Source organism: Theropithecus gelada, chromosome 1 (genome assembly GCF_003255815.1).
Source record: "Theropithecus gelada isolate Dixy chromosome 1, Tgel_1.0, whole genome shotgun sequence".
Classification (NCBI taxonomy): Eukaryota; Metazoa; Chordata; class Mammalia; order Primates; family Cercopithecidae; genus Theropithecus; species Theropithecus gelada.
The window spans coordinates 39,533,403-39,550,762 of NC_037668.1; the positions used below are offsets into that span (position 1 = coordinate 39,533,403).

Genomic DNA, 17,360 nt, shown 5'->3' on the forward strand with positions numbered 1-17,360 from the left:
CTATGGAGACAGGCTGGTCAGGCTAAAGAGTTGCTACGTCACAAATGAGGAGCATGCCTGGAGGGGTATCAGCAAAGAAGCTGTGTTTCCCTCCCTGCGGCTCCTGGGAATAATTAAGCGGGGAGGTCTAGGGACATGAGGCCATTGGCGAGAGGGCCTGGTACTAGTAAGTATCTACTGACTAATGTACTGGTGTGGACACTGTGGAATGCAGAATGATGGCGGCAGGGCCCTTGGCATCCATGAACCCTCAACACTGCAAGCCTTCCCTACCAATCAGGGATAAGACCAACTTAAAATGGTATACTCTTTCTTTTAAAATTAAAATAGGTCTCTAAGAGCAGGCTGGACATGGGGAGGACACCAGACAAAGCCCCCACAGCATGAGCCACCGGCTCCCCAGCTGCCAGGGACAAGGTCCTGGGACCCAGCAGCAGGTCCCATAAAAGCTGGTGGAGCCCAGCAGGGTGGGGGCCGGGTGGGTCACCCGGGACAGACAGTCTCCAATCGTGCTGAGCACAGCACATCACTTCATTCAGGAACCCAGAGTAAAATGTACAGCTGGGTCTAGAGTTGATTCAGCCCTTAACTCGTTCGGGATCGCTGGCAGAGCCACCGAGGCGGCAAGGGGAGTGGGCCTGGTCACCTGGGGGAGGGGGCTGGGCCATCCCTGGGAGGGGGGCAGGCTGGGGCACAACACCTGCTGATAATGTTTGATATGTGCAAAAAGAAATCATAATTCTTTGCAAAATCCCTCTCAAAACCAAACAAGCACTGGGAGTTGAGGGAGGGATGAGGGAGTGTGTGTTGGGTGGAGGGTGGGGGAAGCTTGTTTTCTACCCACTGCCAAATTCTCATTTACTGTCAGCTCCAATCCATTTGGAACTCACTGACTCAATTGCCTTTTCACGGGGAAAGGAGCCGGCACAATGCAGGGGACTTTTCAGCTTCACATTAGCACACAGGGCGCTGGGCAATGTCCGGGAATCAACGCACACAGCCCTCCCGGGGCCACTGGCCACCCCCGCCTCCAGACAACCCGTCAGCCCTGCCAGGGCCACATCTGCTCACCCTGCTTTAATACTTTGGGTTTGACTTATTTATTTTTAACGGCTAGGCCGGCGGAGAAGTGTGTGCGTGTGTGTGTATGTGTGTGTACGTGTGTGTACGTGTGCACGTGGGCACACTTCTATGTGTTGGGAGAGACAGAGGCTCTACCTCCCAAGAGGAAGGGCCTGGAAGAATTCATTCCACGGCAGTTCCAAGTCTTCCTTTTGCCCAAAGAAAGGAGGGATGGAAAGAAGAAATCCAAATCAGGTCTCCAAAAGGAAAGGATATGGGGGGTGGGGGTCACTGAAACTAAATCTGGAAAGGGTCGACTATAGATAAATCCACATTTGCTGGGAGAGTGTCCTGAAGAACTCTGCAGGCCCAAACACTCTTCAATAATCTTTATGAAAATAATATCGGCCGGTTGTGGTGGCTCACACCTGTAATCCTAGTGCTTTGGGAGGGCTAGTGCTTTGGGAGTTCGAAACCAGCCTGACCAACGTGGTGAAACCCCGTCTCTACTAAAAATATAAAATTAGCCTGGCGTGGTGACGCACACCTGTAATCCCAGCTACTCGGGAGGCTGAGGCAGGAGAACTGCTTGAACCTGGGAGGCGGAGGTTGCAATAAGCCTAGATCGTGCCACTGCACTCCAACCTGGGTGAAAAAGCAAGACTCCTTCTCAAAAAACAAACAAAAAAATTTACAATTATAATCATCAAGATAGCAATGGTGGTCCCCATTTTTCAAGTGCTCACCCTGTGCCCTCACACTTCCAAGTGCTTTCCGCGCCACCTCCGTTAATGATCACAAGAACCAAGCGAGGCAGCACGGCTGACTGTCTGCCCAATTCCACAGGACCAGAGAGGTAAGACCTGGGTCCAAGGTCACAAAGGTCCTAAGTGGGAAAAGAAGGGCTTAAACCCCGTTCTGCCTCACTCTAGACCGGCCATCTCGCCCTGCCCTGGGAGAGAGGAAACCTGTGGCAGAATCAAAAGAGATGATGTCCTGGCACCACAGAGGTCTTGGCCTTGGGAGCCCTCACGACAGCTGGGTGTGTCCCCGCTCTCCACCTCTATCACTGTTCCATGGGGGCTCCTCCATTTAACCCCAGCTTGAGGGAAGCATCCCTCGGAGGGAAGCTTCCAACAGAACTTCCTACGATGATTGAAATGACCCGTCTGAGCTGCCCAGCGCAGGAGCTCCAGCTGCACGTGGCTGTGGGGCAGCTGAAATGTGCCTCGTTCACGGAAGAACCAAATTTTAAATGTAATTTAAATTGCCATGTGGGCTAATGGCTGCTGTATGAGATGGTACGGACCCCACACCCTCCAGCTATCTCCCTACCTCCTAGCCCAAGTGCTATTTTGTTTTGTTTTGTTTTTTGTTTTTTGTTTTTTTTGAGAGCGAGTCTCGCTCTGTTGCCCAGGCTAAAGTGCAGTGGCATGATCTCAGTTCACTGCAACCTCCGCCATCAGGGTTCAAATAATTCTCCTACCTCAGCCTCCTGAGTAGCTGGGACTACAGGCGCCCACCACCACACCCGGCTAATTTTTTTGTATTTTCAGTAGAGACGGGGTTTCACCATGTTGGCCAGGTTGGTCTTGAACTCCTGACCTCAAGTGATCCACACGCCTTGGTCTCCCAAAGTGCTGGTAGTACAAGCGTGACCCACTGCACCCGGCCCTAAGAGCTATTTTGGAAATAAAGCATCTAAAGACAGGAGCATGACCTGCCAGGAGGAGCCCCACCTCAGTCGGTAGGCCCTCTCCTCCACTCCTTCATGGCCTTTCAAAAATTACCAGTCAGCCTCCAACTTCTCTGCCTGCCTGCCTTCTTGCCTTTCTTTCCCTTCCTTCCTTCCTCCTTCCTTCCTTCCCTTCTTTCTTCCTTTCTTTCTTTCTTTCTTTCTTTCTTTCTTTCTTTCTTTCTTTTCTTTCTTTTTCTTTCTTCCTTCCTTCCTTCCTTTCTTTCTTTTTCTTTCTTCCTTCCTTCCTTCCTTTCTTTGTTTCTCTCTCTCTTCCTTCCTTTCCTTCTCTCTCTCTTTCTTTTTCTTCCTTCCTTCCTTCCTCCCTCCCTTCCTTCTTTCCTTCTTTTCCTCCCTTCCTCTCATTCTTTCCCTTTCTTTCTCTTTTCCTTATCCTTCTCTTCCTTTCTTTCCTTCCTTCTCATCTTTTTCCTTCCTTTCTTCCTTCTTTCCTTTCCTTTCTCTTTCCTTCCCTCCCTCCCTTTCTTCATTTCTTTCTTAGAAAAAAGCATCCATTTAATTAGATAAATCCTCCAAGCACGTGGCCTGGAGTTCGTCATGGAAATTAACCTGCTCCCAGATCTCAGATAGTGAAACAAGAACCGGAGTGTTTTGGCATAGCGCAGTGAAATGGGAGAGGCCGATGGAGTTTCATACACCTCATCTTCCATAAGTGCCCCTCGCCCCTCCAGTGCCCCCTGCTTCACGGTCTCATGCCCTTGCTTCCTTAGGTCACTGCCTCCACCCCACCTCTGCCTCTTCTCCTGGCTCTGCCCTGCCTGTCTCCTGGCCCTCCACCCAGGCCAGGGCAGCACTCACCCCCGGGCCAGGTGGGAAACCTCAGCTCCATCCATGTCAGGGGCTAAAGGGACAACCGTGGTCCTCTGCCCCTTGGCTAAGCCCCGAGCCTCCGTGATTAGTTCAGGCCAAGACCAGCTGAGGCTCAGCCCACGCTGGCTGCTTTATCCTCGTCCTGTGCCCCTGCTATGTGCTGCTCACTGGCTGTGTGCGTTCCGTGAAATAAAGCTCAAAGTGGAACCTCAGCAAATGTCAGCTGGGATCCTCTCATCTAATCCTCATGGTCCATGTGGCGGGAATTCCAAGTCCCATTTTACAGATGCAGAAACAAAGGATTCGATGAATGAATCTGTCCAAGTGGGGGAAACATAGTTCGCCTTCAGCTCAGCCTGGCTCCTGATCCCACGCACTGCTCCCTCTGCCCGCCACACAGCCTCCATCTGCAAGGCACCCTCATGGGCACGACTCTGGGATCGCCAACACCCAGAATTCAGCTCACACAGGCAGAGGCCACCGGCGCCTTGGGCCAGTTTCCAGGATCTGCCCTCACCCTACCCCACCTTGGCCTTCTGTCCCAAACAGCACCCATCGTGACCCACCTCACCCCACCAAGCTCCAGGAACGCTTGGCCTGGCCAGTGTGGGAAAGAAAGAACAATGGCCCCGGCCCCACTTGAGGGACTGACTCCACCTGTGGGCAGAGTCTTCATTCTCATCCCCTCCGGACCCAGCAGCAAAAATGCCAGGAGGACCCCAGGCAGGCCAGAGAGGTAAAAGACAAAACGCAGAATTTCTATGCAATACCACGTCATCCTGCACGTGGCACAGGGGCCCAGCTCCAGACAGACAGAGAGCAAGCTCTCCCGGTTCCCCTCTCCATGGCAATCCCTGATAAGCCGCAAGTGCTTCTGTGTCCTCTCCCACATGGGTCTGTAACACACACAGACATTTGGTCCTAACATTTCACATGTCTTAGCTCCTGTAACTCTCACAGCAGCCCCGCGAGGTAGGTACTGCTATGCCCATTTCACAGATGAGGCACAGGCCAGTTAAGTCACTGACAGAGGGTCACACGATTTTGATCCCCAGCTAACTCGCTCCAGAATGCACCATCTACACTACATACAGCTCCTCAAATGAACCTGTTGGCTCCAGAGGCACAAAACAGCAAAGCACACCCCATAACCTGAATGTGATCCCTCATTCTGCCAGAAAGGCAGCCCCCAAATTCAGCCCCAAGTTCCCAATGATAACAGAACCAACCTGCAACCTGACACAAAAATGTAACCCCAGCACCACACGCGACGCCCAGGTCCATGGCTTTCTGGAATGGAATCCACAGGGGTCCCCTTTGAGACTGATACCATATGACACAAAAACTGGCTCCCCTGACCTTGGGGACACCTTGCACTTGGCGATGCCAACCATGATGAATTCGTCGTTACGTTTAATTACTTTCAAAGGACTTTCATAGCTAAGAGTCCAGCCAACCATTAGGACAACGCTCTGAGGGTGGTAGGGTCAGAGGCCATTTGACAAGAGGGGAAACTGAGGCCCATAAAGGTAAAATGACTCACCTAAGGCCACACAGTGATTTACTGCAGAGCCAGAACTAGAACAGGGTCCCCAGACGCATAGCCTATCAGGCCACGCCTCGCAAGACCTTAAGTGTGGGGCTCGCAGAAGGGTAGGGGAATGGACAGTTAGACCTGAGTGGAGCTCGGGGCCACCCGTGTCTCACCCTGTCCCCTAAACCCCAGCCAGAGATGCTAGGGCCCGACCCATGGCCTCCCCAAGGATCAGATTTCCCCGAAGTTCCCAAAGGAGCTGTGGGGGACGAGTGGGCCCGGAAATGGCCCTCACATAGCAAGCTGCACAGCTGAGCTCCCCGGGGGCGAGGGGGGCGGGCGGAGCTGGAGACGCTGGCACAGCCCTCATGGGTACTCTGCCAGCAATTAGTGCTGGGGAAGGGTGCCAGCCTGGCAGAGCTCATTCCCCCACCCCTCCTTCTCATTTACACACGCGCACGATCACACACACACACACACGCGCACACACACACACGCTCACCCACCCAGAGACCAGCAGCAAAGAGGCAGCGAGGCTTCCTTTCGGTAAATCTCATCAGCAAGGCACACGCAGGGCATGCAATTTGGCCATTACTGCTCTTAAACAACAGAAAAGCAGAATCCACCCGCCATTAACCCATCCCCCCCGGGCTCTCCCCTCAGGCTTCCCACGGCTCAGGCACCAGCCTTCACCTCTGACTCCCACGCATCCCCTTTAAAAGCTCCCCAGAAGTTATTTTCCAAAAGAAACAGAGAGTTTAAAAAAAATTTTTTTTACACCGTGATAAGTCCAACCTGAATCGTGCTATTCTCCATGCAGATGTCTCTCCACAGAGCAAACTATCCAAGGTTGGAACATGACCTTGGCTAAGACCCTTGCTCAAACATCCTAGAATCATCAGCTGGATATGGGCATGTTCTTATCCAGAACATCCCCTTATGCATGCCCAAGAGCTCTGCCATTAAGGGGATGTATCCATTACCATGGATAGGGGAACCAGGAGAGCTGCCTTTGGCCTAGCGTGGGGCATCACTACCTGAGCAGGTGGGGTTCTTCACAGAGCAACCTGAGTGCTAGCCCCCATCCACCTATGGGGTCCCCTGGGTGACAGTTTGACAGCACTCTCCTCGCCCAGTACAGAGGCAGGCAGGGGGGAGTGGTGGTGGGGACCGATCTTGCCTCCTCTCTCCTGCCCCCCTGCCTCATCCTGGAGAATTGGAAAGAAGCCCACCAGAGCAGGCGGCCCTAGAGAGTCCTTAGACTGGGTTTATAAGATCTGCAAAACCCCTCAAAGTATAAGCAATATTTATGCTTATGAGATTTTTTTTATTAAGCGGATTCTCAAAGGGGGCACATGGATTCAAAAGAAGGGAAGAAGCACAGCCCAGAGACCCCCCCAAAACCCGGGCTCAGCAGTGCCTCACACCCAGGTGGCCAAGGATGGAGCGGGCGGAGACCACAGGCAGGACTCCAGTCGTCCTGGCAGCAAGCGTCCCTGACCGCTGCCTCCTCACCCGGGAGCTGCCCTGGCCTCATCCTCGCTTTGCCTGGAAGCTGGTCACTAGGAGGGCTGGCCCGGGAGCTGTGCCATGCCCTGGGCCAGCGCCCTCCCTCCTGTGCGCCAGGGCTGCCTGCCCAGCCAGCAGAGGCATCGCACAGCGGAGCCCACCAGCGGGGACGGAGGGGAAGCCAGCAGCCGCTGCAGCTCTGGAGAACCTCACAGATCCTATTAGCCACCTAGTGTCCAGAGCTGAGCTCTAGCCACCACTCTGTCCCTCCTGCTTCCCAGAGCGGCCACTTCGGGGGAGCCCAAGGGCACAGCAAGGGGAAGCCTGGGGTGGGACAAGCTTTCTCTAACCCTACCCCTACCTGGGTCTTCTCCAGGGACTTGAGGCCAGGGGACAGGAGCCAAGCTGTTTGCGGACATGACACCCAGGAGAAAGCAAAAACCCTGTGGTCCCTGCCCACACACCCCACCCAAGGCAGGGCTGTTCCCGTCACCTCTGCTCCTTGCGCTGAGCAAGGCCCCCTATCTTTGAGATGTGTCATCTCAGACAACCCATTCCACCTGGGACATCTTGGGGTCCCCCCATCCCAGCCTCCAGGCCTCCTGCTGAGCCTCCCAAACCTTGGGCCTGCCACTTCCCCAGGGCCTCTGCCCCCCGCCACCCCCTCCTCTGCTGGCTCTTTTCTCTGTGTCCTCAAGACTCCTCTCACCTTGAGAAGTGTTAGGATTACCCAGCATTTACACTCAATGCGCTTCCTTATTCCTTAAGACTTATTAAGAATGATAATGAGTTCCGAAGGAGCGACGCGTCCCTGTCTCTCTCTCTCTCTATCCTCTCTCTCTCTCTCTCTCTCTCTCTCTCTCCCCCCACCTTCACTCTCTTTCTCTACGTGTGTTTTCCACCAAAGACACATAGGACAAATCCAGGCCAAAAGGGAAAAAAATTCCAACAATATGGAAGAAGGGCACTTGAGAATTTCCATTCAATAAACCCATCCCTCTTCTTCCTTCTCCCTGGTTGTCCTCAATTATTCCAATTAAGGGAAAAAAAAAAAAAAAACTCCCCCTTCCCTTCACACTGTCCAGGCCACCCCTCACTCTGCCGGACTTTGAACAGGGGGAACAGGAGAAGGGCCCAGCTTGCCTGCAAAACCTTGTTAACGTGCAGCTCTTAAACGCTTGATTAATTTTTGCAGAATTTACGACAGGCTTTAGCTTTTTTCCCCCAAGCTGTGGCCTCAGAGCCGCAGCAACTTAACTTGGTGAACTTGAGGGGGGCCGAGGTGGGGGTGCCCCCCTCCGCCAGTGGCCTCCTGCTGCTGACACCCAAGGCAGCCCTGCAACTGAAGGGAGCCATGCAGATGCCACCGCCCAGGCAGGAGACAGACCCACTCGCAGAGCGGCGTGGCACCCAGAGGAGAGATCATCAGGCAGCCAGAACCACGGCTGACTTTTGGCCGTCTGGGACTTTTTAATTTCAAAATAAGAAAGCCAGTAGAAAGTGGGCAAAGAAACCAACCTGGGGCGCTGGCGATGATGCCTCCAGCCTGCACCCTCCCAACCACGCCACGTATCCCGGGCACCGGGGCCGGCCTTATCGGTCTGCCGGGCTGCCCTTCAGAGAAAGGGAAGAACAGATCCTAATGAAATTACGGTTTTTAAAATGTCTATAAATTAAATCTCTCTCCTCTCTCTGCGAATCTCCCCCTGAGCTCCCTCTCCTCTACCAGGTTTGTTTGCCTCTCTTCGGTTCCCTCTGCTCATGTCTGTTTTTCTGATATAGACATCAAGAGGTTACGGGCTCAATTACAACTCCGCTGGAGTCTCAGCATCAGACTGGCTCGGCCTTCTCTTCTCCTCTTCAGAAACAAGATACCAAATAAATCTCTCTTCTTTATATTTTTATTTGCAATGCCAAAAGCCTAAAGATTCATTCCGTGGCCTTTTTGAACTTCATTCAGATGGTGGGGGAATATTCTTTTTGATTGTGCCTGAGTACAACATAAACGCTTCACTCCCTATCTCGTTGCCCCCCTGTAAGGACACACACAAAAACCTTGGCTATGCATGAAATTTTAAAAAGGGGGAGAGGATCGTATAAATGTGCTTAATGTATGTCTATGAGAGGGGGCGAGCGAGCCCTGGAGAACATTAGTAGGACATCTAGCACATTCTAAAGTTTAGGGGGGACATCATGAGGATTCTTATCAGCAAAGGTCCATTTGTAAAGGGCAGATCATAAAAGGTGATTTTTTAAAAGAAAAAAAAAATTGCTTCTACCTTCCCTAATACTGCCACGAGATACAGAAGAGGAGATGTGCCGTCTATATAATTTTACATCCGAAAAGGCCCTCTTCCCATCAAAAAAGAAAAAAAAAATCAAAGTTGAAAAATCCAAGTCTTAGTCAATCATCAGAGCTGTTGATTCCTGAGAAGAAGAAACCAGCTTTGAGTTGTAGGTCTAAGGGGAAAAGCAAAACAAAAACAAAAAGCCCACTATACTTCTGGAAATATTAACCAGTGGGGATTCCAAAAGCTACTTTTCCTGGAAAAAGCACTTGAGACAAAGGTCGGAGAAAGCGGAAGCTGAAGGTGAATCAAAAAGAAAAACTTTGTCTTTCCAATTAACTAGACTGGGAAAAAGAAGGGAGGTGGGAGAACACATTACTACCAACTCATTAATTCTTTCCTGTAAACAATTTAATTAAATTCTGCTAAATACAGGAGAAATACTCATTTTGGAGTGCTTCCCCCCAACCTCAAAAGCAAATTCCTCCAGGTTCCTCCCCCCAATGTGAACACCTCCCTTGTTTCCAAGCTACACAACCTTTCAGTGGGTTTCCAGCCCAGGCGTGGACTGCACTGCTCAGGGCTGCGAGAATGACAGCCTCATATGTCTGAAAGCTGACACTTCAGCTTTGAAAAGAAATGGGGGAAAATAAGCTGTTGACTTCTTGGTTAAAGTATTTTCTTGTTCTACTCATGTTCTTATGTCACTAGGCTAAAAAAAGAGAGAGAGAAAGAGGGAGAGAGAGAGAGGGAGAGAGAAGAGAGAGATATGACTTTCCTTGAATGATCTGTTTAACCTAAGCCAGAGGAAAAAAAAGAAAGTCATTAATTACTTATGTGAGCTATTGCTTCAGAAAGACAATAAACCTGCCCGGTCGCCATGGATATGACATATTTGCTCTGAAAACAACACAATAATTAGCAAAGGGGAAAGATACAAGGAGAATATGCAAACTCCTGAGTTTAAAGCCACAGTGCTCTTTTCTACTCGTAAGCCTCTGTGCTGTTTGCAATCCAAATCAAACAAATTTCAAAAATATAGCAAAGAGGGAAATAATAGGAATGGTTCCTCTCGCCTCTGAGCTGAGAAGCAACAACCACTCTACCTGCTCCCCTCCAATATAAAATAATATAAAAGAGAACCAGGGTGGCAGAAGGAAAAAAAAAAAACAAAAAAAAACTCAAGTATTGCCTGTTTTATTTCCTATAGCAGGGGTGGAGTCATGTTTTTTTTTGTTTTTTTTTGTTTTTAAGTGTGCTCTTATTTAGCATTGGACCTTCTGGCCAGATATAAATTTATTTATGAAAGCCAAATGCTCTGTGCATGCCCCCCCCCTCCAACACACACACAAAGTAAATGGAAATGTGAAGGGGTGGGGTTGGGGGGGGTGTCCAGTTGAAAAAGTAAAGCAGTATATTCAGAAAGCACCATCTCTATGGAAGGGCATCCACTCCCCCTATCTCCAAGAAAATGGAACCCCTGCCTTACTTTAATATTAAAAATGCATTAAATGGTTCTACCTACAACTTAGTCCCAAAGGATCATTAGGAAATGCAATCGCATTGTATCATATCTGTCAGCGTGATAAATATCTGAGTCAGAGTCAGTTTGCAATTTTTCAGTGTCACAAAACAAGATAATTTTTGTCTGCCTTCCTTTCTTAATTCACTGCAACGCCTCCCCACCCCCCGCCCCAACCAGTCACAGATCTACAGAAAAATACCTGGGCAGAGGAGAAAAGGAGAAAAAGTTGATGTCTTCTCACATACCAGACAGAGGTTATTGATATCCTCCCAAAAAGCAGGCAAAATTGAACTTTAAAATATTTGGGTCACAATTTTCCCCAAAAAATAAATAAATAAAGCACTCCAGTTAAGTTTGACTAAAAACTCCTTTTCCCCTCTTCCCAGAGGCTAATTTTCCTAAAACAGATGGTCAGGATCTAAAAGAGAAGCAAATATACCTCAACCCCCACAGGCAGAGAAATGTAACTTTGAACTTCTCTTAAATTAAAAAGGGGTGGGGGGCAAGATAAACTATTAATAAGTGTGAAAAAAATTAGCTGAGCTACAAGTTTTGTTTTTCTTATTAAAATTATTTAAACACAAGGGGAGCAGATATATAAGGGAGTTTCATATTTAACTGACTTTCTTTTTTTTTTAAACAATAGCTTTTTTTTAAGATTGGACTCTTTGATCTTGAAAGAATTTTGCTCTTATATGATGGGGGGGAAGGGGGTGGTGGTGAAATGATCTGTTTTAAATGATGATGCAACTTAGAGATCAAAGCCTTCGCTTTCTTCTAGCCATAATAAGCTGTACTTGCCACAAAGCGTAAGGCTCCCGGGCTGGGCTCCTCTCCTTCGTAAGAAGGAAATAAAATACGCCGAGACTCAGAGCAAGACTCCAAGTCTCGGCAAGGTGCAAAGTCTAAAAAACAAACAAATAAGGCAAGGGGAATAAAAGAGGAAGGCACTGCCCCTTTAAACGTTTTAGTGCATATGGAGTTTGATTTCTGAAAGAGATCAGTTTAACATCTCCATAGAAACCAGCAACAGATTATCATCAACAGAATAAATAACTAGTCTAATAAATTAAACAGGAGGCATAAGATCGCTGGAAACCTGATTACTGAAGTTCAACAATATTCACCATAAACTCTCCTTAACCGCCTCTAAGGTGGCTAACAAGAAGGGGGCTGGGGGGGCGGCGATCTCTCCAATTCGCCGGACTCTAGGGACAGAGACCGTGGCTGCCGCCTGGAAAGGAGAAGTTCTCCACTCTGCCCTGGAGAGGGTCCGAGAGCTCCTGCAAGGGGCACACCCTAAAAACCGAAGTTTGGGAAGTGGAAAAGCGGCTGGGGGTCGGGAGAGGTGGCGCGGGTCTCCGGAGATTGCGCGGGTCGCGACGCCCGCCCGGGACGCACCGCCTGATCGCCACCAGGACGCAAACCCGGCGCTTCGCGCTCAGGCGCCGAACGGCCCAGCGCCCCCTCCGGGCACGTGGAGCGCAGCCCCGGCGCAGCCCCCGGGGACCAACTACCCCCCTCCCCATGCCCGGCGCAGCTGCTCCTGCTCAGCCGGGACAGCTCCCTTTAGGACGGCGACGTGTGTGTGTGCGCGTGTGTGTGCGTGTGTGTATGTGTGTGCGTGTGTGTATGTGTGTGTGTGTATACGCGCGCGCGTCGTGGGTTGGGCGGGGGGACAACAAGATTATCCGGCGATCTGCTTTCCAGTCCCCTCGTGCGCTCTCATCGCGCGCCTGTACCAGCTCGGAGACGTCCTAAATTTACTAACTTTGCCCAGCTGGGCCTTTACCCCCTCGCCACCCCCTGAATGTACCGGGTGTCGGCGGGACAACCACGCACAGTGAGGGCCGCGCCCCCACACTCCACTCGGGTATAAACGCACACCCCGCCCCGTGGCCCGGTGATCCAGGTTTGGGGGAGCTCCATACCCAGGAGGGGCGCTACTGCCGCTTTCCCGATGGGCACGCACCCGCACCCACACCGTAGCCAGCGTGGCTGGAAGGAGGTCCTCGCCGCGCCCAGAGCCGGCTTTCCAAGCTGAGGCTGGGGCAGAGGAACTTGTGTGGAGGAAGAGGACGCTCCCTGCCTCCCTCAGCGCTCCACTAGCCTCCCCCAACTCCGGACCCGGGTCGGGGATGACTTAGAAGAAGAATCTGCGCCCACCCCTTAGAGAAAAATCTATTATTATTATCTTAATCTACGCCCCCAAAGTGTCCCTCCAGCCGTGATTGACGGCGCATACACCTGTTCCCTTCGCGGAGGAGCTTCCAGCGCCGGGGACAGACATTCACCCAAACGCTCCGCAGCGGCCCAGCAACCGCCCGCCCGCCCGCGCCAGGCCAGCCCCCGCCAGCGGCCCCAGTGCGCCTCTGCCCGCACCTCACCACCCCGGCGGCCGCCCCCTCCCCTTCCAGGCCCGGCTGCCCGGCCCGCTAGCTCCCGGCAGTGCTGGCTTCGGAAAGAGAGAGAAAGAACAGAAAGCAAAACTTCCTGGCGGCCGACGGCCATCAGCTGCACATTCTGCAAATGCCACCGAGTAAAAATAAACCGGCCGCCGCTCCGCCCGGCCGGCTCACCCCGGGCGCACGAATCGGCCCCCTGCCCCGGGACCTCCCTGACTCGCTCTGGCCCAATCCCCCATTCCCGCGCGTCCCCTGAAGCCCCGCTCCCCGACGCTCCTCCGTCAGTCACCATGCTCTCCTTTGCGGTTAAGCCGGACCCCAAGTGACCGGGGAACCGGCTCTCTCCCTTTGGTGTTCCCTGCGCCCCCACAAACTACTTTTTTCTCTGTCCTTCAGAGTGCCTATTTCAGCCCTGTGCCCTTGGATTCAGGGCTCCTTCTCCCCAGTTGTTGAGCCCCGAGGTCACCCTCAGCCCACCCTGGGGGAACAGACCCCGCCCGACCCTCTCCCACGCCGCAAAGCCCCCCCGGAGCGCACCGCTCCACCAGGCTGCTAGCCCGCCAGTCCCCGGGCGCAACTTCTCTCCCGGCGCACACAACAGCCGGCAACAACTCGCCCGAACTTTCCCCGGGACCCAGGCGGGCTCCGGCCGACAGCCGGGCGGCTCTGGGCCGGCGCCCCGGTTCCCCGTGCCCTGTGTTGCCAGCCCTTCACTCTGGGAGGCAGGGGGTGGGGTGGGGAAGGGAGTGAGGAACGCCACTTGCCGCGCCTGGAGCAGCGCACTTAAGATAAACTTCCCAGGCACAGATGAAAAGGGGGGCGCCGCTCCCCCCATCTAAGAAATATCTTGCCTTCAATTTCCTATCGGGGATACCCTTTGGCACCCCGCACCTAAGCGAACACTGCCTACCTCTGCTGGCAGCACCTACACCCGGTATCCGGGCACAAGAGCCTCCTGGAGAGGTTCCCCACCCACCCCTTCCCATGGGCAAAGTCTTGCAAAGTCACCCCAGGCGCCCCTCACCCCTGCCTCCTTCTCCGCCCTGGAGAGCGCACGACCCCTCTGCTGCTGGGGGGTGGGGTGGGGTGGGGGTGTAGGGAGAAGGAGTGATTACCCGGTATTGGCGGGCACCTGCCCCCCCCCCAGGAGCCCACAGCGTGGGGGGCGCCCCCACCCTATTTGCAAAGTCCTGCACTCGCGCCTGGCACCTCCCTCTCTTCTCCCCTACCCCGCCGCCCCCTCAGTTGGAGTAAGTGACCCCCAGGAGGAGCAGCCCTCCCCTCCCCAGGAGCCGCGCGCCGGGCATTTCCCTGGCCACGGCGGGCAACGCGCCGCCCCGCGCCTGGGTGCCAGCCCTCCGTGCCCCCTGCCTCCGCACGGCCGGAGTTGGGTGGCAGCCGCCGATCGCAGGCTGGCTGGTTGGCTCTCTAGCTCGCTCGCTCGCCGGCTGCCTGCTGCAAGCGGCAGCCCCGGGGGTGGGGGGGGTGCACCGGGACAAGGGGAGCGACGGGGAGGCGCCCCGGGAGGCCCGCGGAGCTGGGGGGCGTGGGGGGGCCGCGGCAGAGGGAGCGCCGAGTCTCTTACCTGCACTTGGGGCGGCTTTGGGTGACTTTCCAAGTCCGGGGGAAAAATGTGTGTGTGTTTGGGATGGAGCGCCGCGGGCGCGCATGCGCTGCCCAAAGTTGCCGGATCCCGGATTTTTCGCTCCCAGTCTCCGCTCTCGCCCGCTGTGATTATGGAATTCTCCGCGGCCGGGCGGGCGACTGGGTGGCATGCAAAACCCGGGCCGGATCTCGGGGCCGGGCTCCGCTCCACCCTCACACCCCCAGACCTGCCCCTCCCGGATCCTTCCCACCCACCGCCCGGGCTGAGGTCAGCGTGCGCGTGCGGCGAGTCGCTGCCTGCGGAGTAGCATCTGATCGCTCGGCCACCTTTTGCAGCTCCAGAGGCTTCTACACCCCCTAACTAAGTTGAGTTGAGGCTAGGGGAAAAGAGAGAAGGGATGATGGGAGGGGGGGCGTTACTTTCCACCTGTTCTGAATCTGGAGAGAGCCCGAGTTTGGTTCCCACTTTCCGCAGAAGAACTGGCTCTTTCTTGCAAGTTAGAGTGTTAGACTGTGGAACCCAAAGGAACGAAATGTTCTCACTGTTTGATATCTGCTTTGCACTTATTCTTTGCAAGGGAGTTTTTCATTCAATCTACTGTGCAAGAAATATGTCTTAAGTGAGCAACATAGGCCGTGCAGAATGAACCTTACATGGAGGGGCTGGGGGGCAGATTAACACATTAAAACAAGTGGATAATGTTATTTCAGAGAGTGAAAGTATCCATGAAGAAAATAAAGCAAGGCAATAAGTTAAAGAGTGTCTTGAGGGCCAGCGTCGTGGTTCACACCTGTAATCCCAGCACTTAGGGAGGCCGAGGCAGGAGGATCCGTTGAGCCCAGGTGTTCGAGACCAGCTTGGGCAACATAGCCAGACCTAGTCTCTGACAAAACAAAACAAAACAAAACAAAACAGTGTCTTGGGATAGCTAATCCCCCTGCCCCCAGATGATGGGGGAAGAGTCTTTTGAGGGGCACTTTCATACTTTATTGAAGAAACCCCCTTTTCTCCCATACCCAGCTTTCCCTTTTCCCAATTGGTTTCAAGTGGCCACACCAGCTGAGCCTAGTGGTCAGCTTCAGTGCTAGGGCCCTGTAGCTCTCGTCTTGCCTTTCTCAGCAAGCACACCCCTCATTCCAGGCCTGAGCTACTTTTCCCTTTAGCATAAAGGTGGGATGGAAATGTTGAGAGGCATGAAAGAAGGTGAAAACACCCAGATGATGAGATAGGTGAGAAACTGACCGTAACAGTAAATGAAATAGATCAATGATTGGTGGAATAAATGAATATAAATTCAAAGTATGACCCACAGCTTCAAGCCCTGCTCAACAGAATGCATTAAACTAAGAGGCAATGCCACAGGCTGGTAAACATTGTTGCAGGCTGGTAGTCTTTGGAGCCTAATCTGCAAGGTGTCAGGAAAGTCTCTCAGGACCAGAGAAATGACCCAAAGCCCTGTATGATGATTGTCCAAGACAAGCATCTTCTGGGATGCATTCCATGTCCTGCCTTAAACTGGAAGTTAATTGTCCAGAAGCGTATGGACACAGACTGGAGACATGATGGCCCTCTGGCCCTGAGGAGGCCAGGATTTGCCCTCTGCCCTAATAAAGCCAACAAATTTGGGAGAGGAGGCTGAGCCATCCCACACTCCTTAGATACTCAGTGATATTTGCTTGTGTTAGATGGACTGGAGAAGAAACCTCCTCGAAAAGCCAGCTCCTCACTTCCTGGGGGTCCCTTCTGGATCTGTCCACACAGGAAGGCTAGATTTAGGCATTAGACACACCTTTTGGGGTCATTTTGTCCCCCCCTCACTTATCCCAATAATTAACTGGAGGCAGCAACACATCGATAATTAACATTCCTCAAAGACCACTGATTGGTTACTCTCCATTGCCACCCCCACCATCCAAGGCATTCTCAGCTTTCAGGAGTTGGGTGCTCACCCACCATCTCTAAGACCCTTGTGCCTGGTGACTCAGCAGGATGCACAGCCCCAGAGATCTCAAGCCCAATCCTGTCATCCTACAGAAGGAGAAACTGAGGCACAGCGAGGGACAGTAACCTGAGAAGTGGCAAGGTAGCTCTTCTAACTTTTTGGCTCAGGGCTGATTCCACTCCTGGGGCAGTGTAAAGAAGGGGTTAGCAACTTGGGCTTGGAGTTCAGACCCTACCACTCCCCACCTGGGTGACCCTGAGGAAGGCATTTGACCCTTCTGTGCCTCAGTTGCCCCCACAGTAAAATGGGGATAATAATAGTACCTACTGCCTAGGATTGTTGAGAGGCTAAAATGAGTTAATGCAGGAAAAGGGCCTGGGCCAAGATGTTGATCGATAAATGCCAGTAATTGTCATTGCTCCTTGGGACATCCAGTGCTCCCTTTACTTCTCATTTCTTTCCATGCTCTCTCCATTCCTTCTTCTCCTCTGTCCTTTTTTTCCCCTCCAACAATAGTCCTTCACTCATTCATTCATTTGGTAGGGATGGCTGAGCTCCGAGGAAGGGCAGATCTCCACCAGTGCTGGGGAGAAAGAAATGAATGAGACAAAGCCTGCCCTTGAGGAGCTAGGGAAGAATTCACTCGTCTCTCTGTCCCACTATCAGGCCTACCCCACTTCCCACTATCAGGCTCACCCTTACCCCTTTCCCACTACAATGCCCTCCCACACACCCTTTCCCACCTCTCTCAACGTCTCCAACAGCCAAGCCACCCACCAAACTTTTATTAAAATTTGTACTCCTCCCTCCATTTTTTTCTCAAATATTTCATAATGTTCCCACCTCCCAAGAAGCCTTTCCACCTCCTCTAAAGGAACCTCATCTCAGGTAGGGAAGGCTGGAAACAGAGTCAAGTCTGGGAG

General features: G+C 52.7%; 1 protein-coding gene across 1 annotated transcript in view; it reads right to left on the reverse strand.

Moving 5' to 3' along the window:
- The window catches only part of CASZ1 (castor zinc finger 1), a 159,709-nt gene extending 145,122 nt beyond the window's left edge, over positions 1–14,587 (reverse strand). The window contains exon 1 of the mRNA XM_025390799.1: positions 14,475–14,587. The gene's annotated coding sequence lies outside the window, so the exon portion shown is untranslated. The remainder of the gene's footprint in view (positions 1–14,474) is intronic.
- Between the last annotated feature and the right edge of the window lie 2,773 nt (positions 14,588–17,360).